The sequence below is a fragment of the Schistocerca serialis genome, chromosome 7 (genome assembly GCF_023864345.2).
Source record: "Schistocerca serialis cubense isolate TAMUIC-IGC-003099 chromosome 7, iqSchSeri2.2, whole genome shotgun sequence".
In the NCBI taxonomy this organism is placed as follows: Eukaryota; Metazoa; Arthropoda; class Insecta; order Orthoptera; family Acrididae; genus Schistocerca; species Schistocerca serialis.
In genome coordinates this window covers 423841950-423868358 of record NC_064644.1, presented here as the reverse complement: position 1 = coordinate 423868358, position 26409 = coordinate 423841950, and the positions used below count along the sequence as shown (strand labels likewise).

Genomic DNA, 26409 nt, shown 5'->3' with positions numbered 1-26409 from the left:
TACCGGGAAGGAAGGATTGAACAACTCCTGCAAAATCTAAGTCCAACGTGGAAGTATCAGTGTGCTGAAGGTCCGATAAAATTGAACCTGAAAGCCGTTGGGGTTTAGGGATTTGTTCTTCACGCCTTTGGTGATCGCGTTGGCTAATATGTCCGTGGTTTTTATGCCATTTTCAAGTGACTGAGTCTATGTCATTAACATTGGTATGAAAAGCGGAGACCTTGGTCGTAATTAAATAAACAACAATACAATCAAAGGGCGGTGTGTTTATTCAAAATTTACTGCATGACTGTCACTCAGCAACATCAAAAACTGTTTATGTCCGCTATGATCACTATCACTAGGGATGCTGCTTAAGTGTTTTTAAGGGTGTGGGTGAGAAGTTGTGGAACATCGTCAGGAACCATCGCTGCCGCTGCCACTGCCGGTTCGTCATCGTAAAGTCCTTGGTAATGATCGGCGAATGCTGAGATGTCCACTGCTTTCCCGGGTCGGAAAGGTAGAGACGAGGCAACGTTGTCAACGATGGATGTCGGATGTAACACGAAGCATGGATGGAGACTCCTCATCGGTAGCGCCATGATGGCGTGACTGCTCCACCACGCCTCATAGATTGTTGTCTTGTTGGGGCAGAAGATTGGCTTTGGTACGTTGGTGTTCGCAATGCACATCCCACGATACAGGGGACACATCTGTCCAAAGGATTGCAGAAACATCTATACGATCGAGTCGGCTTGGTGAATGGCTTGTGTGGTGGTTGTAATCAGAAGTATCAATGTGTATCATCTACGCGTTAATGAGGTGGAAATCATCCACCAACATATGTAAGGCCGGACATGGTGAGTAGCCGGGAGTCTGGTCCTTTGGATGCAGGACACTGTTGAAATCACCTCCTACGACATGACGATCACATTACGCTGCAAATAATGGCCGTAATTCTTCTGAAAAGAACGCAGTTCATTGACGTTGGTGTGTCGAGCCTGATGCGGCATATAAATTGATGACTTCAGTGTCAAGCAGTGTGATGGCCATACCCCCTCCGGACGGGAGAACAACCATATCTGTGACGGGATACCTTGCCAGACGTAGAGAACCACCCTGCACCCTGGGTGACCGCCGACTGATGGAAACAACTCGACTCCGCAAGGAGTCAGAAAGGTACTTCGCCGAGTTGCTGACCATATTCGTATTCAACATTGCGAGCTTGTATGTTTGACGTTGTGTTGCTGGGAGCGGTTCCGCCAAGGCATTGTTGTCCTGTGGGACTGTGCCGTATCCATATGATCTTCTCTGAAGGGAGAGGGTCGTGTGACGGCTTTGGGGAGACTGTGGTCTTAAAGCGTGCGTCCGATGGGGAAACATCCATAGTACTCGATGGCGCCAAGGCAACCGTCGCAATAAGCTTTCTGTCCCTGACACCGTCGTCTTACTCCGTGGTGCGAGGGTCTTCCGGTCCGGCAGGATCAGTGTTATCTTGTGAAGGAAAGACCGCCAGGCCCCGTGAGTGACCAACGACGGCGACGTTTGCGTCAGCATGGTGTTGTTTACGAACTTGATCTTCCAAATCAGACGACGGCAACAAGATGTAATATCTCATTCTGATCGTTCTGACACCAAAACCACATAGCCAATGGTGACGTGTCCTACATTGCCGTCAGTGTGACGGAAGCGTAGTCCACGCGAGCCTTTCGTGTAATTTCGTCGCGTGCCGCGTCGCCAATCATATTCACATGGTATTACTATCGAAAGATGGATTCCTACAATGTCGGTCGGCGGCATCTTCGCTTCGTCTTGCAGGAACTGAAGTGTCGGCAGAAGTGCCAACACCTTGTTGTGTGAGGAAGCCGAAATGCAAGCTATAAGCTCACGCAGGATGGCGTGAGGTCTGAAACAGGATACGTAATGAAAGCTATTCTAACTGTATTCTCTACAATTGAGAAAGGCTTCGTCAGTGTTGCATCGCTAGCGAAGTCGTCCGTACAACTGGGGCGAGTGCTAGTACGTATCTCTAGACCTGCCGTGTGGCGGCGCTCGGTCTGCAATTACTGATAGTGGCGACACGCGGGTCCGACATGTACTAATGGACCGCGGCCGATTTAAAGCTACCACCTAGCAAGTGTGGTGTCTGGCGGTGACACCACAGGAACTGTTCGACACCGACTGCCTGGGGACCGGCAAAATCGGGGAAAAAGTGAACCCCAATGTCACTATGTGGTAGCTGTATCCCATGATGTATCCTTATGAGCGACTGCACGTGGTTACGGACGCGGTAAACAACACAAACACTGGCTACCTGCCATCTATCCACACCATAGCAACGCCGAAGGCAACTGTGTCCCACTGAGCTAATGGAACAGCTATGGCACTGTCTAGCATTCGTGCTACCTGTTCTTGGTCACGCTGCATGCAATTACAGCGTTGGCAGAGCCTCGGTTTTTAAATTGTTTTTCTGTTAAAACTATTTGTGGGACTTGGTTTTGCTTGACACACTTCTATACGAAAATCACATGCCGACTTCCAAGTACGGCACTTTTTTCTTCGCCCTGTATATTCTTATAATGTCTTCCAACCTTTTGTCGAAATCTGTGTATCTTGTTCTTCGTTTTTGAAGAGGCAGGCCGAAGGAATTTTTTTTTTTTTATTTTCGATGTAGCATCTGCGTCTTCCTTCAGCTTATTTATCAGAACGTACACATTCTTATGATTTTGATTTATTGAGGAGTTTAGTTTTCTATGTCAGCCTTTGACAACATTCGTTGCCTCATGCCGCTGATAAAAAACCTTCCACGATTAGTTGGTATACGAGGATTTTCCGATGATTGACTGACCATAAAGCGAATTTCATGAACATTTCTCCGTTGGGCATTTCTTCCATTATTACCAACTATAGTTCATCAACACTGTTTGGTAAAAGATGTTCCACTGCAGTACACATGCAGCGAAATAATCCATTTCTGTCCTGTATTCCTCCGTTAAATACAGTTTTTGTATTTTCTTCCACAGACATTGGTTGAAGTGAAAATTGTAACCGAAAACGAATGTTTTGGGGAACATTGTTTTTATTGCTTTAATCGTAACCATTCCGATGTCTAGCATTGCAGTTTTCGGCGACCACAGAGGCATCTTATTTTTCAATCCAGGAAAAAGCCTTTCATGTATAATTTGTCTTTTTTCTCGCAACAAAGGAAATAAAGTAGGAAATACCTTCCTTCTTCTGTGTTTCCGATGTCCTCGTGTGTCGTGTACAGTTGTTTGACCTGGGCCGGCAGGTGTGGCCGCGCGGTTCTAGGCGCTTCAGTCTGGAACCGCATGACCGCTACGGTCGCAGGTACGAATCCTGTCTCGGGCATGGATGTGTGTGATATTCTTAGATTAGTTAGGTTTAAGTAGTTCTAAGTTCTAGGGGACTGATGACCACAGATGTTAAGTCCCATAGTGCTCAGAGCCATTTGAACCATTTTTTTGTTTGAACTGTTTTGAACAACTGTTGAATATTACATCCATAAGAACTGTTCCATTTTGACTCAGAAATGTCTCCGCTTCTTCACAATCGAATACCAGGATTCTTTTGTCAGAAACAGGCCGATCGTTAGTTTTCGAAAAACTATTACTCTCATTTAAGCTGGAAATGTCTTCTTTCAGCTGAATCTCTCAACTAGTGCCAGTGTTCAGTGTCGTCCCAATATCTTCCCATTTTGCTTTACACAATGTAGTCTTAGAGTTCCCATAATTTCCGACAAAATTTAAACCTTTATCTTTCAAACAATTCCTCTTTCAAAGTTTGGGGAACAGGCGGTGTCTTTTCTTTGTGTACTCTTTTCTTCTCGTTAGGCCTTTGTTACTTAATCAACACACCTGCTTCGTCGCTACGCAAGAATGTTTCTGCTGAGCCATGATTCTGTCATTTGCAACACCTCGGCACTTACTCCGTTGGCAATTCACGCACAACGAGTTAGTAAACTCATCACACTTTTTATACACCCGGCTGTGATGACCACCCTTGAGAAGACACACCTTCCCTTTCGTTGTAATTATTTGCAATACTCACGGTGTACAGAACTCATGTCGCTTAGGCCTACAAAACTATACGCAAACGATGACTGTCGGCGAGGACACTGCCGGACAGACGGTTACAAGGCATTCGCTGATGATAAACGACTGGCGTAGATTAGTAGTGGGGAAGGTGCTAACCGGAAAGCCAACCGTGCGAAACTAATTGATGGTAAATCCTATGGTACCTACGGCGCCAAAAAGAGGGCTGGAAACACCAGCCGTCCGAATGTTCGCGTAGTCGCCTTGTTGTTGTGGTCTTCAGTCCTGAGACTGGTTTGATGCAGCTCTCCATGCTACTCTATCCTGTGCAAGCTTTTTCATCTCCCAGTACCTACTGCAACCTACATCCTTCTGAATCTGCTTAGTGTATTCATCTCTTGGTCTCCCCCTACGATTTTTACCCTCCACGCTGCCCTCCAATACTAAATTGGTGATCCCTTGATGCCTCAGAACATGTCCTACCAACCGATCCCTTCTTCTGGTCAAGTTGTGCCACAAACTTCTCTTCTCCCCAATCCTATTCAATACTTCCTCATTAGTTATGTGATCTACCCATCTAATCTTCAGCATTCTTCTGTAGCACCACATTTCGAAAGCTTCTATTCTCTTCTTGTCCAAACTATTTATCGTCCATGTTTCACTTCCATACATGGCCACACTCCATACGAATACTTTCAGAAATGACTTCCTGACACTTAAATCAATACTGGATGTTAACAAATTTCTCTTCTTCAGAAACGCTTTCCTCGCCATTGCCAGCCTACATTTTATATCCTCTCTACTTCGACCATCATCAGTTATTTTGCTCCCCAAATAGCAAAACTCCTTTACTACTTTAAGTGCCTCATTTCCTAATCTAATTCCGTCAGCATCACCCGACTTAATTAGACTACACTCCATTATCCTTGTTTTGCTTTTGTTGATGTTCATCTTATATCCTCCTTTCAAGACACTGTCCATTCCATTCAACTGCTCTTCCAAGTCCTTTGCTGTCTCTGACAGAACTACAATGTCATCGGCGAACCTCAAAGTTTTTATTTCTTCTCCATGAATTTTAATACCTACTCCGAATTTTTCTTTTGTTTCCTTTACTGCTTGCTCAATATACAGATTGAACAACATCGGGGAGAGGCTACAACCCTGTCTTACTCCCTTCCCAACCACTGCTTCCCTTTCATGTCCCTCGACTCTTATAACTGCCATCTGGTTTCTGTACAAATTGTAAATAGCCTTTCGCTCCTTGTATTTTACCCCTGCCACCTTTAGAATTTGAAAGAGAGTATTCCAGTCAACATTGTCAAAAGCTTTCTCTAAGTCTACAAATGCTAGAAATGTAGGTTTGCCTTTCCTTAATCTTTCTTCTAAGATAAGTCGTAAGGTCAGTATTGCCTCACGTGTTCCAGTGTTTCTACGGAATCCAAACTGATCTTCCCCGAGGTTGGCTTCTACTAGTTTTTCCATTCGTCTGTAAAGAATTCGTGTTAGTATTTTGCAGCTGTGACTTATTAAGCTGATAGTTCGGTAATTTTCACATCTGTCAACACCTGCTTTCTTTGGGATTGGAATTATTATATTCTTCTTGAAGTCTGAGGGTATTTCGCCTGTTTCATACATCTTGCTCACCAGATGGTAGAGTTTTGTCAGGACTGGCTCTCCCACGGCCGTCAGTAGTTCCAATGGAATATTGTCTACTCCGGGGGCCTTGTTTCGACTCAGGTCTTTCAGTGCTCTGTCAAATTCTTCACGCAGTATCGTATCTCCCATTTCATCTTCATCTACATCCTCTTCCATTTCCATAATATTGTCCTCAAGTACATCGCCCTTGTATAGACCCTCTATATACTCCTTCCACCTTTCTGCTTTCCCTTCTTTGCTTAGAACTGGGTTTCCATCTGAGCTCTTGATATTCATACAAGTCGTTCTCTTATCTCCATTATTGTGGAGACACTCGAATTCCAGTCACCCATGACTATTAAATTTTCGTCTCCCTTCACAATCTGAATAATTTCTTTTATTTCATCATACATTTCTTCAATTTCTTCGTCATCTGCAGAGCTAGTTGGCATATAAACTTGTACTACTGTAGTAGATGTGGGCTTCGTATCTATCTTGGCCACAATAATGCGTTCAGTCGCCTTAGGTATATGAAAATGTAAACACATACTAACCGCCGCTCACGCCCCGCACACCGGCCTCTAGGCACACAGGTGAATACTCCTGCAATCACGTAACACCGTTGAATCGGCGGTCATTAACTCTCCCTAAATTTGCAAATCTTTGATAGTGCAGCTCAGTGCGCTGCTAGTTCCCATAAGACGGCTTCAGTAAGAGGGCCCAAACCTCGCAACAGAAAATTCAACAAGAATGTATGTGTGTGTGTGTGTGTGTGTGTGTGTGTGTGTGTGTGTGTGTGTATGCGAGTGCGTGGATACAGTAAAAAGTATTAGCAATAGCAATCATATACAACCGCTCGCTCACCGTTAGATCCGGACCTACAGATTGGAAGATTGCGCAGGTCGCACCAGTGCTTAAGAAGGGTAGTAGGAGTAATACATCGAACTACAGACCTATATCATTGACGTCGTTTTTCAGTAGGGTTTTGGAGCATATACTGTATTCAAACATTATGAATCACCTCGAAGGGAACGATCTATTGATACGTAATCAGCATGGTTTCAGAAAACATCGTTCTTGTGCAACGCAGCTAGCTCTTTATTCGCACGAAGTAATGACCGCTAACGACAGGGGATCTCAAGTTGATTCCGTATTTCTAGATTTCCGGAAAGCTTTTGACATCGTTCCTCACAAGCGACTTCTAATCAAGCTGCGGGTCTATGGGGTATCGTCTCGGCTGTGCGACTGGATTCGTGATTTCCTGTCAGGAAGGTCGCAGTTCGTAGTAATAGACGGAAAATCATCGAGTAAAACTGAAGTGATATCAGATGTTCCCCAGGGAAGAGTCCTGGGCCCTCTGCTGTTCCTGATCTATATAAATGACCTGGGTGACAATCTGAGCAGTTCTCTTAGGTTGTTCGCAGATGATGCTGTAATTTACCGTCTAGTAAGGGCATCCGAAGACCAGTATCAGTTGCAAAGCGATTTAGAAAAGATTGCTGTATGGTGTGGCAGGTGGCAGTTGACGCTAAATAACGAAAAGTGTGAGGTGATCCACATGAGTTCCAAAAGAAATCCGTTGGAATTCGATTACTCGATAAATAGTACAATTCTCAAGGCTGTCAATACAACTAAGTACCTGGGTGTTAAAATTACCAACAACTTCAGTTGGAAAGACCACATAGATAATATTGTGCGGAAGGCGAGCCAGAGGTTGAGTTTCATTGTCAGGACACTTAGAAGATGCAACAAGTCCACTAAAGAGACAGCTTACACTACACTCGTTCGTCCTCTGTTGGAATATTGCTGCGCGGTGTGGGATCCTTACCAGGTGGGACTGACGGAGGACATCGAAGGGGTGCAAAGAAGGGCAGTTCGTTTTGTATTAACACGTAATAGGGGAGAGAGTGTGGCAGATATGATACGCGAGTTGGTATGAAGTCATTAAAGCAAAGACGTTTTTCGTCGCGGCGAGATCTATTTACGAAATTTAAGTCACCAACTTTCTCTTCCGAATGCGAAAATATTTTGTTGAGCCCGACCAACATAGGTAGGAATGATGATCAAAATAAAATAAGAGAAATCAGAGCTCGAACAGAAAGGTTTAGGTGTTCGTTTTTCCCGCGCGCCGTTCGGGAGTGGAATGGTAGAGAGATAGTATGATTGTGGTTCGATGAACCCTCTGCCAAGCACTTAAATGTGAATTGCAGAGATAATCATGTAGATGTAGATGTATTTACAGAAGGCTCCAGATGAAAAACCCCGAATCTGCTTCTGTGCATGTCCACAACTGTAGGCACGAATAAACTAAAGCCCTTCTCGTTAATTAATTCATATTATTTGGAAGAAAAGAAACTGGGAACCAGTTATGCATTAAAATTTCCCTCCACGATTAAGAGTGCACGACGGTCTCAAGGTTTACCACCGGTGGAACAAGTGGGAGTAAACAGTTTGTTGAGGAAAAGTGACACATTTAGTGCCGCTGTCACGCGTAGCCTCACATTTTTGTTACACAATTAGGACAACGAACTTAGGTCTATCAATCTCTGTTAAAACTTGAAACGAGACCTGTTTATAAATCTTAAAATGAGGTAAGCCTGTGGGTCCGGATGTGCCTGATGTCGCCAAATAAGCCAACACACTACATCTTAGGGCGACAGGAGGCGACGTAACACAGTAGCGTCCCATCACGCAAGTTGACCCACTCAGGAGGAACAAGGAATCTCGGAGGATGTTGAATGACCATTTAAAGGAGACCCGGGGCAATTAGGCCAATTAGTAGACAACTGTGTTATACGCCACGATTTCTCCATCCCTACTTATACAAATAGCTCCGCGACAGATTATTTAGTGGCAATGCAGATGCTTGTGGCATTGCGAGGAGCCAGCTCACGGCGGGAGAGGCGATGATTTGTATCTGACGGCGCGATGTGGTGGCCGAGGTGGACTGAGCAAGCAGCGCAGGCGAGGCCAGCGTGCAACTCAGCTGCCTGGAGCCCCTGCGGCCGGGTGTCGGGTTTTACTGAGGACCGGTGCGTCCACACACGCTGAGAAACCTGGCGACGAGACAATGCCAGCTTATAAGGATGAAACGAAAGACTGTAAACACAGTACCGGAAAGATGATGATGTTTGGCTTGGGTTGTGGGGCGCTCAACTGCGCGACTATCAGCGCCCGTACAAATTCCCAACCTTCGCTCAGTCCAATCTCTCCACTTTCACGAATGATGATGGAATGATGAGGATAACACAAACACCCAGTCGTTTCAAGGCAGGTGAAAATGCCGGAAGAGTGCAACACCCTCACTAACAAGGTCTATTTATTGGCAAGTGAGGTGCCAGATTGTTCATCATTGAGAGTGTAAAAAAAAAAATTCAGACCAAATGAAACACCCGTTCACAATGAAGGGTACCAAACTGTTGCATCATTCCACAGTGTACCGCCCCGCTGCGGCAACGCTGACGTATCTTCTCACATGCAAACGATCATGAAGATGCCGAATAGCATCCTGCGGAGACTGTCCTAAGCATCTTGCGCCTTTTGTTGTTGTTCAAAGTTTCTTTCATACCCTGCAGAACGAGTAAGTTCCCGTTTCATTCATGATGAATTGGCGAAATATCTGGTGATCTTGCTGGCCAGGGCAGTTGTTGTACAGCACGAAGAGAACGTTGCGTCGTACCAGTCGTATGTGGATGTGCACTGTCCTGATGAAAAAGCACACCACCTTCCTGTCAAAGAAATGACAGTAGCATGGGCATAACATCCTGTACAGTGTAGCGGGTGGTTACTTTACCCTGTAGAAACACCAAATGTGATCGCGAGTGGTAAATGAGGGCCGGCCGAGGTGGCCGAGCGGTTCTAGGCGCGACAGTCTGGAACTGCGCGGCCGCTACAGTCGCATGTTCGAATCCTGCCTCGGGCATGGATGTGTGTGATGTCCTTAGGTTAATTACGTTTAAGTAGTTCTAAGTTCTAGTGGACTGATGACCTCAGCAGTTAAGTCCCATAGTACTCAGAGCCATTTGGACCATTTGGTAACTGAGGCACTCCTTCCCCCACCCCCTTGGGATGGGACCTGTGTATCGCAGGCGCTTGCACTCTAGAATAAGTAGCTCGCCAGTTTTACACCTTTCACACGTACGTCCGTCACTCGCATACAGACAGAGCACACTCTCATCACAGATGACAACAGCGCACCGTTCTACTCTCCAGTCAACTCTTTGATATCAGAGTAACCATGATTGGCGGTATCACGGTGTCCGTGATACACTGGCCACATATGATCTTAATCCTGGTGCATGAAGACGGTCCCGAATGGCTCCTGATGCCATAGCAGGTGTCCAGATTTCTTCCCTGGATGACGTTCGGTCGGCCACCGCAGCTCACACATTGTGTCAATCTTGACGTGCATCAGTACTGCACGGACCTCCAGAACCTGGTCTACAGGTGTGAGAATCTTCAAAGCAGTGACAAACAAACCAATACATGGTGCCAACCTTGTGCAGGTTCGTCACCACGTCCGTCCAGCTTCCCGCAGGTCCAGAATATGTCCGCGTTCAAATGGCTGAAGCTTTTCAACAGGAGTAAGTACTCGTCGGTTGGGCATGTTTGTACCCAACAATGATTGCTGGAAACACTGTTCACCTCTAAACTCAGCGCAGTTACTGCCTGCAGTGTCAAAATAAAGGGTGAACAGACAGGCCTCCTGAGCGGCATCTGGTCGACTATGCCTGATAAATGAATTACTGACATTACAACCTCTCCCCCCAAGAAACATAGACCTTGCCGTTGATGGTGAATCTTGGGTGTCTCAGCGATACAGGTAGCCGTGCTGTAGGTGCAACCATAATGGAGGGGTATCTGTTGAGAGGTCAGACGAAATTGTGGTTCCTGAAGAGGGCCAGCAGCCTTTTCAGTAGTTGCAGGGCCAACAGCCTGGATGACTGACTGAGCTGGCCTTGTAACATCAACCAAAACGGCCTTGTTGTGCTGGTACTGCGAACAGCTGAAAGCAAGGGGAAATTACAGCTGTAATTTTTCACGAAGGCATGCAGGTAGGTGTATGCACGGTTCAATGACGATGGCATCCTGTTGGGTAAAATATTCCGGAGGTGAAATAGTCCCCTATTTGGATCACAGGGCAGGGACTATTCAGGAGGATGTCGTTATCAGGAGAAATAAAACTGGCGTTATACGTGTTGGAGCATGGAATATCAGATCCCTTAATCGGTCAGGTAGGTTAGAAAATTTAAAAACTAAAATGGATAGGTTAAAGTTACATACAGTGTTAATTAGTGAAGTTCAGTCGCAGGACGAACAGGACTTCTGATCAGTTGAATACAGACTTAAAAATACAAAATCAAGTAGGGACAATGCAGTGAACAGCATAGTGACTGCATTATTGTAGCTAATATAGACACGAAGCCAACGGCCCTGCCACAGTGGTAACACAATTCCCGTCAGATCACCAAAGTTAAACGCTGTCGGGCTGGGTTAGCACTTGGATGGCTGACCATCCGGTCTGCTGAGTGCTTTTGGTACGCGGGGTGCACTTAGCCCTTGTCAGGCATAGTGAGGAGCTACTTGACTGAGAAGTAGCAACTCCGGTCTCGTCGACGACATACGGCAGTGAAAGCAGTGTGCTGACCGCATGCCCCTTCGTATCCGCATCCAACGACGCCTGTGGTCTAAGGATGACACGGCGGCCGGTCGGTGCCGTTGGGCCTTCATGGCCTGTTCGGACGGAGTTTAGTTTAGTAAGCCCACACCCTCCACAGCATTACAATTTATATGCCAACTACCTCCACGGATGACGAAGAGATTGAAGTAATGTATCATGACATACAAGAAAAAATTCAGATACAGAAGGGAGACGAAAATTTGATAGTCACGGGGGACTGGAATTCTGCAGCAGGAAAAGGATGAGAAGGAAAAGTCGTAGGTGAATATGGAATGGGGTTAAGGAATGAAAGAGGGAGCCGCCTGGTAGAATTGTGCACAGAGCATAACTAAATCGTAGCTAACACTTGGTTTAAGAATCATGAAAGAAGGTTGTATACGTTGTGAGTGTGTGGGTGCTATTCTGTCATTCTGCGCAACGGATTAATCTGAGATGTACCCTTTACCCTGTGGCTCCTGCAAGATGCAATTTCCACCCCCACACTACTACAGAAGTCAGACGGACGCTCCTAACGTTCTAAAGAGAAATGCTTGAAAAACTTTCAGCAATAAATATCTTCTGGAGTCGTCTCCTGTAAAGAAATATCACAAAAATTTACAAAATTTCTTACGTAAGTAGTGGGATACTTGAGTACTGGAGTAGTGTTAGTTAGTGTAAGAAAAACATGAAACCAACGAAAATTATTATTTATTTTGCAAAAATTCTGAGAAATCACAATGGCACTTTTAGTAATGAACTGAACAAGTTATTTCCGGGTTCTTTTCAAAATGTGAAGTTACCTCTTAAGGATAGGATTTGCTAATGAAATTTCTATACGAATTTTAAGATCGTTATCGACTTGGCAGAATGGCTGAGAGCCGCGCCTACTCAACTTGAATAATTATCCATTAGAATGTTGCTAGGTACGGTCGAGGCTGTTGTGTGCGAAATGCAGTGAAGTGTATTGTTGTGGAGGAAATATGGGGCTCGCAAGAGCTGTAGCGCACAATACCGTAAGCTGCGATGACTGCTGTCTGCGCCGCTCGCTGCTGACAAATAAGATAACTCTCGTTCTATCTGGATTGGCCTTTGCCAGTCAAACTCTCCCTACACCTTGATTAAGTCAAGGACTCCTATTCGCCCCTAGTCTAACTATTGGCGTGGTACACCAGTCTGATAACCAGTCCACCGCGATGCCACTCAAAAATTCGCTCGCAGGCATTTAACTATTACTCTGTCCGTTCACACTGCACAATAAGTGTGGCGGCCAACAGAGTGAACAACGCTTAATCACAAGGACTCAATATAGAGAGTCACACTCCGATTCGCTCTCGACAGAGGTGCTCTCCCAGTGAAGTACTGAGGAGAGACTTGTTCCTCGCTCTTTGAGTACACGTACGAGCGCACATGTTCTCGTTACATGTTCTCTCTCCAAGAGCGACAACGTAACGACCCTTCTCCATGCCAGACACGAAGGGGTATAGCTTTCGGTCTCTTCCATTACTCCTTCAGCTCAAGGCATCAGGAATATCGTCTGCCAATCAGCATTGCTCTTCTAAAACGGGAGAATGACGTTTCGTTTAAGGCGACCAATCCGGAAATCTGTAGCATCGGCGTTTGGCGTTTGCTGTCTCCCTGTGAATACCTCTGAGACTGTGTGCTATGTTTGTAAGGAATGCATAGGCTGGGTGCTCCCACACAAAGTAGCGGAATTTGGTTTTAAGCCAAACAGGGGGTCGTTCTCCCCTTTCACTCGGGCAAACGCTGTCTGCTCCACGGGCGGTCGCCATCCGACGTAGATAGGCTGAATCGTCCTCTGAAGGGACCGGCCTCTCGGTGTGCGGTCCGCCTATCCCGAAATAAAAGCTCTTGTGACCGTCGTGTCTTGAATGTGTGTGTGTACGCCAGCCTCGAGTATCTCATCCCTGGTGCGCACTTGTTATTTGCGTATTGTTTACATGAATTCATACAACATTGACTTAATCTTATCGAGTTTGGGTTCGAATTAAGCGTCTTGATGTGCGGAATATGATTGTGAGGGCGGAATATGTAAGCAATGAAGATCAGGAGACCACAACGTCTTACAAATGTGAAGAGACCTGGAGGCGCAGGAGGTTTCACATTGACTATATAACGGTAAGACAGAGATTTCGGAACCAGGTTTTAAATTGCAAGACATAAGAGGCAGAAGTGGACTCTGACTACAGTTTATTGCTTATGAACTGCAGATTAAATCTGAAGAAACTGCAAAAAGATAGGAATTTAAGGAGATGGAACCTGGATAAACAGAGTTTCAAAGGGAGCATTGGGCAACGATAGACAAGAACACAGGAAAGGAATACAGTAGAAGAAGAAGGGGTAGGTTTGAGAGATGAAATAGTGAAGGCAGCAGAGGATCAAGTAGCTAAAAAGACGAGGGACAGTAGAAATCCTTATATAACACAAGAGATATTGAAGTTAATCGATGAAAGGAGAAAATATAAAAATGCAATAAATGAAACAGGCTAAACAGAATAAAATGCTTAAAAAATGAGATCGACAAAAAAGAGCAAAATAGCTAAGCAAAAATGGCTAGAGGACAAATGCAAGGATGTAGGAGCATATATCACAAGAGGTAAGATAGATACTGCCTACAGGAAAATTAAAGAGATTTTTGGAGAAAAGAGAACCACCGGTATCAATATCAAGAACTCAGATGGAAAACCAGCCCTAAGCAAAGAACTTAAAGCAGAAAGGTGGAAGAAATATATAGAGGGTCTATACAAGGTGGATGTACTTGAGGGCAATATTATGGAAATTGAAGAGGACGTAGATGAAGATGAGAAGGGAGATACGATACTGCATGATAAAAGCACTCAATGACTTAAGTCGAGACATGGCCCCAGAAGTAGACAACGTTCCGTTAGAGCTACTGATAACATTGGGAGAGCCAGCCATGACAAACGTCTTCCATCTGGTGAGAAAGATATATGAGACACGCGAAATACTCACAGTCTTCAAGAAGAATATAACAATTCCAATTCCATAGAAAGCAGGTGCTAACAGGTGTGAAAATTGCCAAACTATCAGTGAAAAAGTCACAGTTGCAAAACACTAACACGAATCCTTTACAGAATAATGGAAAAACTGGTAGAAGCCGACCTCAGGGAAAATCTGTTTGGATTCCGGAGAAATGTAGGTACATGACAGTCAGTACTGACCCTATGACTTCTCACACAAGGTAGGTTAAGGAAAGGAAAACCTATGTTTATAGCATTTGTATACTTAAAAAAAGCTTTTTACAATATAGACTAGAATAATCTCCTTCAAATTTGAAAGGTGGCAAGGGTAAAACACAGGGAGAGAAAGGCTATTTACAATTTTTGCAGAAACCATATGGCAGTAATAAGAACCAAGGGGTACGAAAGGGAAGTAGTGGTGGAGAAGGGAGTGAGACAAGATTGTATCCTTTTCCCGATGCTATTCAATCTGTATAATGAGCAAGCAGTAAAGGAAACCAAAGAAAAATTTCGAGTAGGATCTAAGATACAAGGAGAAGAAATGAAAACTTTGAGTTTTGCCGATGACATTGTAATTCTGTCAGAGACAGCAAAGGACATGCAAGAGCAGTTGAATGGAATGGACAGTGTCTTGAAAGGAGGATATAAGATGAACGTCAACAAAAGCAAAACGAGGAATTAAATGAGGTGATGTTGAGAGAGTTAGATTAGGAAATGAGACACTTAAAGTAGTAGATGAGTTTTGCTATTTGGGTAGCAGAATAACTGATGATGGTCGAAGTAGGGAGGATATAAAATGTAGAGTGGCAATGGCAAGAAAACCCTTTATGAAGAAGATAAATTTGTAAAATCGAATATAGATTTGAGTCCCAAGAAGCCTTTTCTGAAATTATTTGTCTGAAGTGGAGCCATGAATGGAAGTGAAACACTGACAATAAACAATTTAGAGAACAGAAGCTTATGAGATGCGGTGCTACAAAAGAATTGGGAGATTAGATGTCATGTAACTAATGAGGAGGTACCGAATAGAATTGGGGAGAAGTTTGTGGTACAAACTGACTAGAAGAAGGGATCGGTTGGTAGAACACATTCTGAGGCATCAAGGGATCGCCTATTTAGCCTATTTAGTACTGGAGGGAAGCGTGGGGTGTAAAAATCGGAGAGGCAAACCAAGATATGAATACAATAAAGATATTCAGGAGATGGAAGGGCTTGCACAGGATAGAGGAGCATGGAGAGCTTCATCAAACCAGTCTTTAGACTGAAGGCCACAGCAACAACAACAACAACAACAACAATACAACCTCTCAGTGTGCACTGTTATACCCTGAACATAGTCCTTGAGTATGTTGGTTTTTCCCTAGCTGTAATATATTCCAGCGAAAATACATTACAGACGCTATTAACATGCTACAGAAAAAAAACAAGTACACCAGCGAAATCACAGCCATGAGAAGGGCTCATTCCATCTTTAAACATAATTCTAGACCTAGTATTATCACATTTATGATAATTATATGTAACAACAATATTGTCTGAAATGGAAAACTGAAGCAATATGTTCATATGATGCACCATACCAAAGCTGACAACGTCAGTTTTCACCAAAAGTAGCTACTTTCAATTCAAGTATGTGTGTAAAAAATTATAGGCGATATTGATGTGCAAATGTGCCAATATTATCAATTTTCGACAGATACACGTAATGTGAAGGTATCATGAGTCTCCCAGCTCATTACCTAATGTTCGTAGTGCGAGTAACCGCACTCTACCATGTGATAAGTATCACAAATTTAAGTTAGTGGATGAGTAACCGCAATATACTGTTTGATAAGTATTTACAAATTTAAGTTAAGTTTCGTCACGTTGCAAGTCCGTATGAAGCAAGCATTAGTGAATTCTGTTAATAACACAACGTTGTCGATATTTTAATAAGATGTCGCAAAGTGTCCGCGATTATCTCCTTTATTTTATATTATGTCTATGTGTAATTAGCTTTAAATTTCAATGGTGGTCGTTATTTACGTATAAAACTTTGATTCAGTTATTGGGATGTCGCAGAGAGTATTTAAACGCGAGAGGGAGGGTATGGGGATCTTCTGACAGTCAGAGTTGGAGGATGAACTGAGCGAACGATGTGCCTCGTGTGTTAAATTAACGTTCGTTGCGCTTTGAGTAGTCTATAAGCGCGAATTACAAAGTCTAAGTTTTCATGGGATTTAGCATATCTGACTGTGTTTTTTCATGATTAATTTGCACAACTATCCAAAATTTAATTTGTTTACGCGATTTGGAGTAGTTGTGAATAATAATTCTTTGTTTCAGATAATATTTATATCCGTGTGTGGTAAACTTGTTGCATGTTTTTTTCCTAGTGATCACTAAGAATAACGAACTTCAGTTTATGTCACGAGTGACAATAGCGAACTGCACTTTCGAACTTCGAATATTTGGTGCTGATCTTTGTGAATTAACTTGCAGTTAAATGAACCTCACTCACCAAGTATCTCAGTATTCGATGCTCTAGTCGTACTCTATTAACTAGTCATTATTTCATTCTTTGTATTTGAATCTATAAAACTATGTTAAATCACGATTGTCATATTCGCGAACATCATTTAAATAAACGTTTACGTGTTTTAAAATATAACATACTGTTAGTTTTGGAGGGCAGCGTGGAGGGTAAAAATCGTAGAGGGAGACCAAGAGATGAATACACTAAGCAGATTTAGACAGGGTAGGCTGCAGTAGGTACTGGGAGATGAAGAAGCTTGCACAGGATAGAGTAGCATGGATAGCTGCATCAGACCAGTCTCTGGACTGAAGACCACAACACAACAACTGTTTCTGTGACCTTCATTACTCTTTTTGGGATTCTACGAGCCATTTTCTTATTTATTTATAATTTATATTTTGTTAATTAGCTTATTTTCGAAAAAGCTTTGCTTCAAAGCAAAGATGCACAACCAAACTCTCAGACATTACGACCAGTGAAGCCAACAAAAAATTATTTCACGCATTTCATCGATATGCTAGAATATTGTTGAAATTACTTGGTTCTTTGTATCGCTGAGAGACTTGTACATGTTGGGTACCAATTAGCAACTTAAAACTAAGCTAGATTTTATTTTTATCCAAAGGGAAGTCCAAAAAGGAACAGGAATAGCCCCACTCCCTTCTATTTTTTTATTCTAGTGCTTGAAGTGATAATTGTATGCTGGGAAATGATCTTACAGGAATAATTACTATCGGACCAGACGAAACTAAGAGCCATTTTCGGTGGTTGGTCTTAGAGACGAGCTATCATTGTTTCCTGGGTACAGGCCAAAAACGATCCACTTCCTTGAAAAGTTATGAAATTGCAATCAAAGCAGTACAGCTGTTACGCTACAACGCCACTTCTTGTGGAGTATCCTGTGACCGCTTGTGGCAACTCAATTCAACTACATACCTCAGATACCTAAATTAAAACAACTTGGAATTACATATTCGTTCTAGTTGTTACATTAAATCGTCAAGCAACTAGAGGAAGGCATATCTGGTTAGAAAACCTTATTTAAATAGCACCTGCAACAAATGTTTAAAAAAAATCTTCATTTTTGAACGGAAAAGCAGCTCACAGGGACACATAGGCAAAGATGCATCATATCAGATTTTTTGTTGTTTGGACCAGTTCAGAACTTTAAACAAACAAAACCAATGAAAGAACAATCTTAAATGTGCAAAGTGTAGAGGTCGACGTAGACGTTTACGGTCTATTCCTAAAAATACCACAGCATTACTGACGCAAAGAAGCATGTAATCTGCCTCTCACTAAAGGTCGTAAACATTTGTTTACTTGAAACTGAAAAAGTATTCTAGAAACTTTGTTTAAAATGTGACAGTGTACATACGAAAATAACATTCAGAATAAGTAATAATCCAAAACGAAAATTTGTCAGCTTCGATTTTTCTCATTCGCTTAGGACATACACAGTTATGTTATATTATATTCTACATATATTAACTGGATTTGTGAATGGACATCCTGACAGAACTTCCGTACAGAGTGCGACCCCTTTCTAACAGTACATTCCTCTCTTGTGGTAAACTGAAGCGCATGTTAAACTATACCTTTCCGTAGTAACACTCTAGCAAAAGATATATTAAGACGTGAATGTAAAGCACTTTTACTGCGCAATCTATTTAATATACAGGGTGATTCCTTTGATGAAGTCAAAAAGTTTCAGGGATGTTGGAGAAGGTATCAAATTGCGGTATCAATTTGAGGTAAGGGACCCTAGTCTGATAACGATCAAGTCGACAAGTCTAAGCGAAAATCTACTTAGCCTCGCGCTGAGGGTGCACGTAAGACAATGTCAGAGGGACCGAAATCCTTAAGTTTACGGTTCAGTAATATGGACGGCGACGGTTCACTCCCGCGTCCGGCCATCCTGATTTAGGTTTTCCGTGATTTCCCTGGATCACTTCAGGCAAATGCCGGGATGGTTCCTTTGAAAGGGCACGGCCGACTTCCTTCCCCATCCTTCCCTAATCCGAGCTTGTGCTCCGTCTCTAATAACCTCGTTGTCGACGGGACGTTAAACACTATCTTCTCCTCCTCCTCCTCTAGTAATATGGAGTTCCATTTACCTCCACAATTTTCGTAAATTGCCACATTTACAACAGTTGTTCAAATGGTGTCCCTTAATGTCAGTGCAGGTATGGCATCGTCACACGAAGTTACGACGTACTCGTTCCAGTATCCCTGCTGTCGTTTCTGGCAGTGTAACAGGCAGTGATAATTCTTGCCAGCAGATCCTCTTCCTTCTCGACAGACGTGTCGTCCGCATATGACCCTACAAGAACATATGAAGTGGGGTAGGGTCAGGTGAACGTGAAACAGGAGCTCCTCTGCCTAACCGCTTTTCAAGGAATGTGTGATGCCATTATTAATGGAATTAATACATAAGTCGTTCCATAAGAGGCAAAAGACATACAAAAAGTGTACTGTACGTAAGTATGAATAAACATTAATCGATAACTTTATTTGTTACCACAGCTAGAAATGTTACTGGCAAATAAACCATTATAATTGAAGTTACAGTTCTATGAGAGGCAAATGACATTATACAGGGTGTTACAAAAAGGTACTGCCAAACTTGCAGGAAACATTCCTCACACACAAATAAAGAAAAGATGTTATGTGTACATGTGTGCGGAAAAGCTTAATTTCCATGTTAGGGCTCATTTTAGTTTCGTCAGTATGTACTGTCCTTCCTCGACTCACCGCCAGTTGGCCCAATTGAAGGAAGGTAATGTTGACTTCGGTGCTTGTGTTGACATGCGACTCATTGCTCTACAGTACTAGCATCAAGCACATCAGTACGTAGCATCAACAGGTTAGTGTTCATCACGAACGTGGTTTTGCAGTCAGTGCAATGTATACAAATGCGGAGTTGGCAGATGCCCATTTGATGTATGGATTATCACGGGACAATAGCCGTAGCGCGGTACGTTTGTATCGAGACAGGTTTCCAGAACGAAGGTGTCCCGACAGGAAGACATTCGAAGCAATTGATCGGCGTCTTAGGGAGCACGGAACATTCCAGCCTATGACTCGCGACTGGGGAAGACCTAGAACGACGAGGACACCTGCAATGGACGAGGCAATTCTTCGCGCAGTTGACGATAACCGTAATGTCAGCGTCAGACAAGTTGCTGCTGTACAAGGTAACGTTGACCACGTCACTGTATGGGGAGTGCTACGGGAGAACCAGTTGTTTCCGTACCATGTACAGCGTGTGCAGGCACTATCAGCACCTGATTGGCCTCCACGGGTACACTTCTGCGAATGGTTCATCCAACAATGTGCCAATCCTCATTTCAGTGCAAAAGTTCTGTTTACGGATGAGGCTTCATTCCAACGTGATCAAATTGTAAATTTTCACAATCAACATGTGTGAGCTGACGAGAATCGGCACGCAATTGTGCAATCACGTCATCAACACAGATTTTCTGTGAACGTTTGGGCAGGCATTGTTGGTGATGTCTTGATTGGGCCCCATGTTCTTCCACCTACTCTCAATGGAGCACGTTATCATGATTTCATACGGGATACTCTACCTGTGCTGCTAGAACATGTGCCTTTACAAGTACGACACAACATGTGGTTCATGCACGATGGAGCTCCTGCACATTTCAGTCGAAGTGTTGGTACGCTTCTCAACAACAGATTCGGTGACCGATGGATTGGTAGAGGCGGACCAATTCCATGGCCTCCACGCTCTCCTGACCTCAACCCTCTTGACTTTCATTTATGGGGGCATTTGAAAGCTCCTGTCTACGCAACCCCGGTACCAAATGTAGAGACTCTTCGTGCTCGTATTGTGGACGGCTGTGATACAATACGCCATTCTCCAGGGCTGCATCAGCGGATCAAGGATTCCATGCGACGGAGGGTGGATGCATGTATCCTCGCTAACGGAGGACTTTTTGAACATTTCCTGTAACAAAGTGTTTTAAGTCACGCTGGTACGCTCTGTTGCTGTGTGTTTCCATTCCATGATTAATGTGATTTGAAGAGAAGTAATAAAATGAGCTCTAACATGGAAAGTAAGCGTTTCCGGAAACATGTCCACAAAACATATTTTCTTTCTTTTTGTGTGAGGAATGTTTCCTGAAAATTTTTGTAACACCCTGTATAGGTGGCAACAGGTATGAGTGCAGATATTCTTCGCCCTCGATGCAAGGGGTGTGGGCCACAACATGATGATGCAACATTAATATGTGAGGAGGAAATTTTACGTCCAGTAGGTGATCAAACCCACCGTAAGTACAAGGAGGTCGGCATGTCATGTAGGAATATCTCATATGACTGTCCACCGCACGTAATGCGAAGAGTTATTGCGTCCCTCATCCCAGAGAGTTCAGCATCTTTACGAAGCGCACTACTCACGAAGAGCTAAATATCTAGAGCTATATATGTATATAATACACAAGCCGTGGTTTAACATTGTTACCAAAAATCTCCAAAACTTCTTCACAGATTTACTCCAAATTTTTTCAGTTTAATGCAAAATCACGGGGGGATAGTCATCATACATTTTTTTTTAAACTGTATATAAATACAGATATAACTTTATATAAAGTAGAAAAGTTCTTGACCGATTTGCTACAAATTTTTACATGATACTCAATTAACATTTGGACGGAGGAAATATACTAGACATTTTTAAACATATATGCAAATAAATCATACAACAGGGAAACGTTACTGTAGCGAGGATAGAATCCCAGTGGTTGGTAGTGCAGGGTTGGGAGAGAATACACGAAAATTTAGACATCACTAAAAGCATTTAACAAAATTTGTCCAAGAACGTTTGAACGCTTTACTTGCTCCCTTAGTGAGTTTTCATTCATAAATTACCAATCTTGATTAGCACAATTAAAACATTGGAGAACGTCAAACACAAATATAACCTGTTTCACTTATCTAGACATTTACTCAAATGGAATATACATAAGGCTGTGATAACAGGTCTGCTACGTTTGTCTCTTTCTCCACTAAACTTCGTTAGTTATACGTTCGTCGGAAACCTTATATTCACTGAGATTCCCCTAGAAACATAAATAACCAACACTACAGCACAAACATTTACAACAGAGAACGTTTCTTTCAGATTTAGTTAATGCACCAACTCCCAGACCTTGTTGTGCAACAAACACATTTTGTCGTTCCCCTTACTGACAACAAGTCACAAGAATACATGTAACAGGCACGACTAGTGATACCAGACTAAGTCAGATCGCACTTAACACAGTCAAGAAAGCAACAGACTGTCGCCCGTAAACGAAGAACAAATAATATAGACAGGGTTATTCTAAATGATCGACCTATTTTCAAAAATTCGCATGTATTCTAGGACAAGTCCAAAATGAACAAACTTTATACGAATGAAAAGAGGAAGTTTCAAAGTTTTTGGAGGGCGGCGGCGGGCGGGTGGTGATGATCTCGGAAGCGGCCGGTAGAGTTCGCGTGGTAATAGGGCCGTCATTCCGTTTCACTGTCAGTTGTGAGTGAGATGGCGACTGTGGAGCACAAGGTTTTCTGCGCTCTTCAGTTCGCGAAAAGTGAGTCGCAAATGGCAGTGCAGCGGGCATTTCGAACCAAACTCTGCATTCAACCACCAACTCGCTAAAGCATTAGTCTTTGGTTAAAGCAATTTAAACAAAATGGGAGTGTGTGCAAAGGAAAAAGAACAGGCACACCGCGTGTGTCAAAGGATGATATCCGACGAATTCAAGAAAGTTTTGTGCGCTGTCCCAGTAAGTGTATCAAAAGAGCCAGTCGAGAACTTGGAATACCTCAATCAACTTTATGGGAAGTTCTGAGACGGCGTTTACTGTACAGACCCTACCGATTACAGCTTGTGCAGGCCCTCAACCCCAATGACAAAGAGAAGCTTCTAGCATTTTGTGGCTATGTGCTAGCAAAGATGGAAGATGGCGCATTTCTACAGCATGTAACTTTTAGCGATGAAGCAACGTTCCACCTTAGTGGAAAAGTCAACAGACGCAATATTCGCATATAAGTTTGGAAAACCCACATTCACCACTTCAACACGAAAGGGACTCACCAAATAGTTACTATTAAAATCAGTCTCGATCACAAATTTATTTATTCTGGTAACCAGTTTCTTCAGACCTACAAGTCAAATACAGAGTCTGATCAGAGGGCTACATATATCAAAAAATTATATAAAACTACAAAGTTATAAAACGATGAATTACCAAAATGCTGTATGAGCCACCAGAAGGAGGCTTTGCTCATACAGTATTTTCGTAATTCATCGTTTTATAACTTTGTAGTTTTATATAATTTTTTGATTTATGTAGCCCTCTGATCAAACTTTGAATTTGACTTGTAGGTCTGAAGATGACAACAGACGTGGTCGAAACCGGTTTCCAGAATAAATAAATTTGTGATCAAGACTAATTTTCATAGTAACTGTTAGTAATAACATTGATCACTGTCACCTCCCATGATGTACTCAAAAGTAATTAGACTCGCCAAAGATCAACGTTTTCTGTGCCGTATCCCATACAAAGGTTTAGGGACCATTTTTCTTTGCGGAGAGAATTGTAACGGGAATCACATACCTGGACGTGTCGGAACAAAGCCTGTTCCATCAAGTTATGGAAGATTCGCAGGACTTCATTTTCCAACAGGATAGGCACCGTGATGTACGAGGCTTTTTAAACGACACCCTTCCTGAGCTCTGGATTGGTCGCATGGGACTTGAGGAGCTGGCTCTGCACTTCTACCCACTGAGATCTCCTGATCTCACACCCTGAGTTTATTTCTTATGGGGTTATGTGAAGGAAGCTGTTTACGTACCGCCTCTACCAACCACTCTGAACGATGATTTACGCAACCGGATCACTGCTGCCGTGCACTCAGTAACTGCAGATACGCTTTCGCGTATGTGGGATGAGTTTGGCTACCGTGTCGATGTTTGCCGTGCTGTCAACTGTGGCCGCATTGAACATTTATAACATTTATCACATTTCTAATTATTAAATAATTATAAATTACAAATTATTACAAATTATTAAATTTATTAAATTGATATAAATCATTATGAAAAAATCGTTGAAACTTCCTCTTTTCATTGGTATGAAGCTTGTTCATTTTGGATTTGTACTTGAATGAATATAAAGTTTTTAAGATGGGTCCATCATTTAGATTAACCCTGTATATCGACTCAGAGGAAAATTGTGAAACGGACAAAACTCTCCTCCCACGCAGGCCATGAAGGCCCAAAGGTACCGACCGGCCGCCCTGTCATCCTCAGCTCAAAGACGTTACTGGATGCGGATAGAGAGGGGCATATGGTCAGCACACCGCTCTCCCGACCGTATGTCAGTTTCCGAGACCGGAACCGATACTTCTCAATCAGGTAGCTCCTCAGTTTGCCTCACAAGGGCTGCGTACACCCCGCGTGCCAACAGCGCTCGGCAGACCGGATGGTCACCCATCCAAGTGCTAGCCCAGCCCGACAGCGCTTAACTTCGGTGATCTGACGGGAACCGTTTTTACCACTGCGGCAAGGCCGTTGGCTAAACGGACATAAGCCACCCACAATTTTACCAGGCAACTTGACAATGAATATTTGTCAAGAATATGTCGCATGTTGTCAAGTCACCCAATTTCAGGCAGCTCCTAGCACGCACTCAGCACTCTGTGGGCTCTAAATTTAACATGCATAAACACCACTCCTTAATCTAAACTAAACCAGTTATGAAAAAATGCCAGCAACTAAACATCCATAAATACCACGCCCCAGACTGACCCCTTGCCTGAACTTTAATCGCACAGATAAGCAATCCATTCAGTTTCCCATGCCACTTGGAAACACAGAAATCCCATAAACTCCGCAATTCCTACTCCACGCCTCTTTACAACATATCGTTTCTTCTCTACTCCGGCCAATTGTCAACTAATCGTGACTAAAAGTGTAACATTCTGCGTGATGTCTGTTTGTTCTAAGTCGTACTCCCTACCACTTTCGCGCAACGACGCTCTGAGCGTGTTTTTTAGGGAATTGACTAGTTTGAACCTGGGACCTGTTTTGCTGGTAAGGAGACGCCAGACCACACATGACATGTAGAGTTTAGAAAAGTTCAGTGAGACTAGCGATGATATATTCAAATACTTAATGATTTCAGCGTCAGCTCCACTCCACTCCCTGTAAAAGAATCTTAATACTAACTAAATTTAGTGGAAGGGATTCAAGGCTTTCCTATTTTTAGTTAGCTGGTAAAATAACGTCTAAAAAGCAGTTAAGTTTACCATTGGAATTTTTATTCTCTTCACAAAGCATTGTTTATAAATTGCGCTATTGATGAAAGGAAATATTTTAATACAGGATGATAAAAACCAACTGTGTTCAACAAAAATGTGAACGAATATTCCCTGAATGGGTTTCCAAGTTCTACAATGGATCAAAGGATGACCTATGCCATATCACATCTATAAGCTAGGTTTAAATTAAGTTTCATATAAGAGAAAACTATCAAAAATGGTCTACAGTGACCCTCAATTATCAATAATTACTTATTTAACTTGTCGTAAATTACAGTGGCTGATGTGGCTTCTCAATAATTATATAACAAAAAAATCATCGCATTTCAGATTTTTAACTTCTAATAGCAAATGTGAATACCACGATGTTTAATTGACGATCGACACTAGTATTACGTAAAAAGGGGATGTAACAGATGATGTTTCTGCAGTTCTGATTGAAGCCTTATGCGCTCTTATGCGGCATCGCATGCGTTTATTACCTTGTCGGTGGTTAGGCAGTGTCAGGGGCGGCTGGCGGCGCAGCTCCACGCACCTCGCCGTCTCGGTAGCAACTCCCTCTAACTTCTCCTTACTACAATTTACCAAAGTTGGTTTAAGAAAAGCTATCTGGCTGTGTTTTCATCTGACCAATCAGGGTCTCAATGTTAACCTTAAGCTCTGCCTACAAAATTTCTGTCTATCCAATGAGAAACGTTATACTTTTCGTGGTGGGTCAATGTTTTTAATGTTTGCTACGTAACAAAGACGCGAAAAAGTCTCACGCTAAAACTTGCAGCTGGTGTGGCCCTTTAAGTGTTATCGTAAGGTCTATACTGTTCTTCTGGAGGGCCCTATCTTTTAACATGGGCTGGGGGTGGTCTTGGCGTTCGGCTGGCGACGTGGGTGCCCGTCCCTTATCGTATGGCCTCCTAGCCTACACGACTCTGCTCTCTGCTTCTGCTCTCGTTTCTCCCCTCGGAACTGCGTCTGTTTCACGGTGGGTAGGTATGACATGCATTTAGGCGTTCTTGTGTTAGTCTGTGGTATTCCATTTGCTCACATATTGATCGTATTACTTTGGTTAATTTAATGTCAGGATTTATTCGAAGCTATGTGACATACTGCCGGATTTGCTATCATGTCAGGGTTTTCATGGAAGGTGTTGGATATGCCTGACACCTTACAAAAGCTTGGTGAAGATTCCACCGTTGATGCGTACCCCGATGAAAGCATCCTCTCCCCTCGGTGGTAAAAGCT

At 43.1% G+C, this 26409-nt stretch overlaps 1 protein-coding gene and 1 pseudogene across 1 annotated transcript in view; one reads left to right on the top strand and one right to left on the bottom strand.

The window, feature by feature from the left end:
• Positions 1-26409, top strand: part of LOC126413132 (lutropin-choriogonadotropic hormone receptor-like) — a 932298-nt gene that overhangs the window by 452450 nt on the left and 453439 nt on the right. The gene's annotated exons all lie outside the window — the stretch shown is intronic.
• On the bottom strand, positions 24309-24426 carry LOC126413435 (5S ribosomal RNA; annotated as a pseudogene).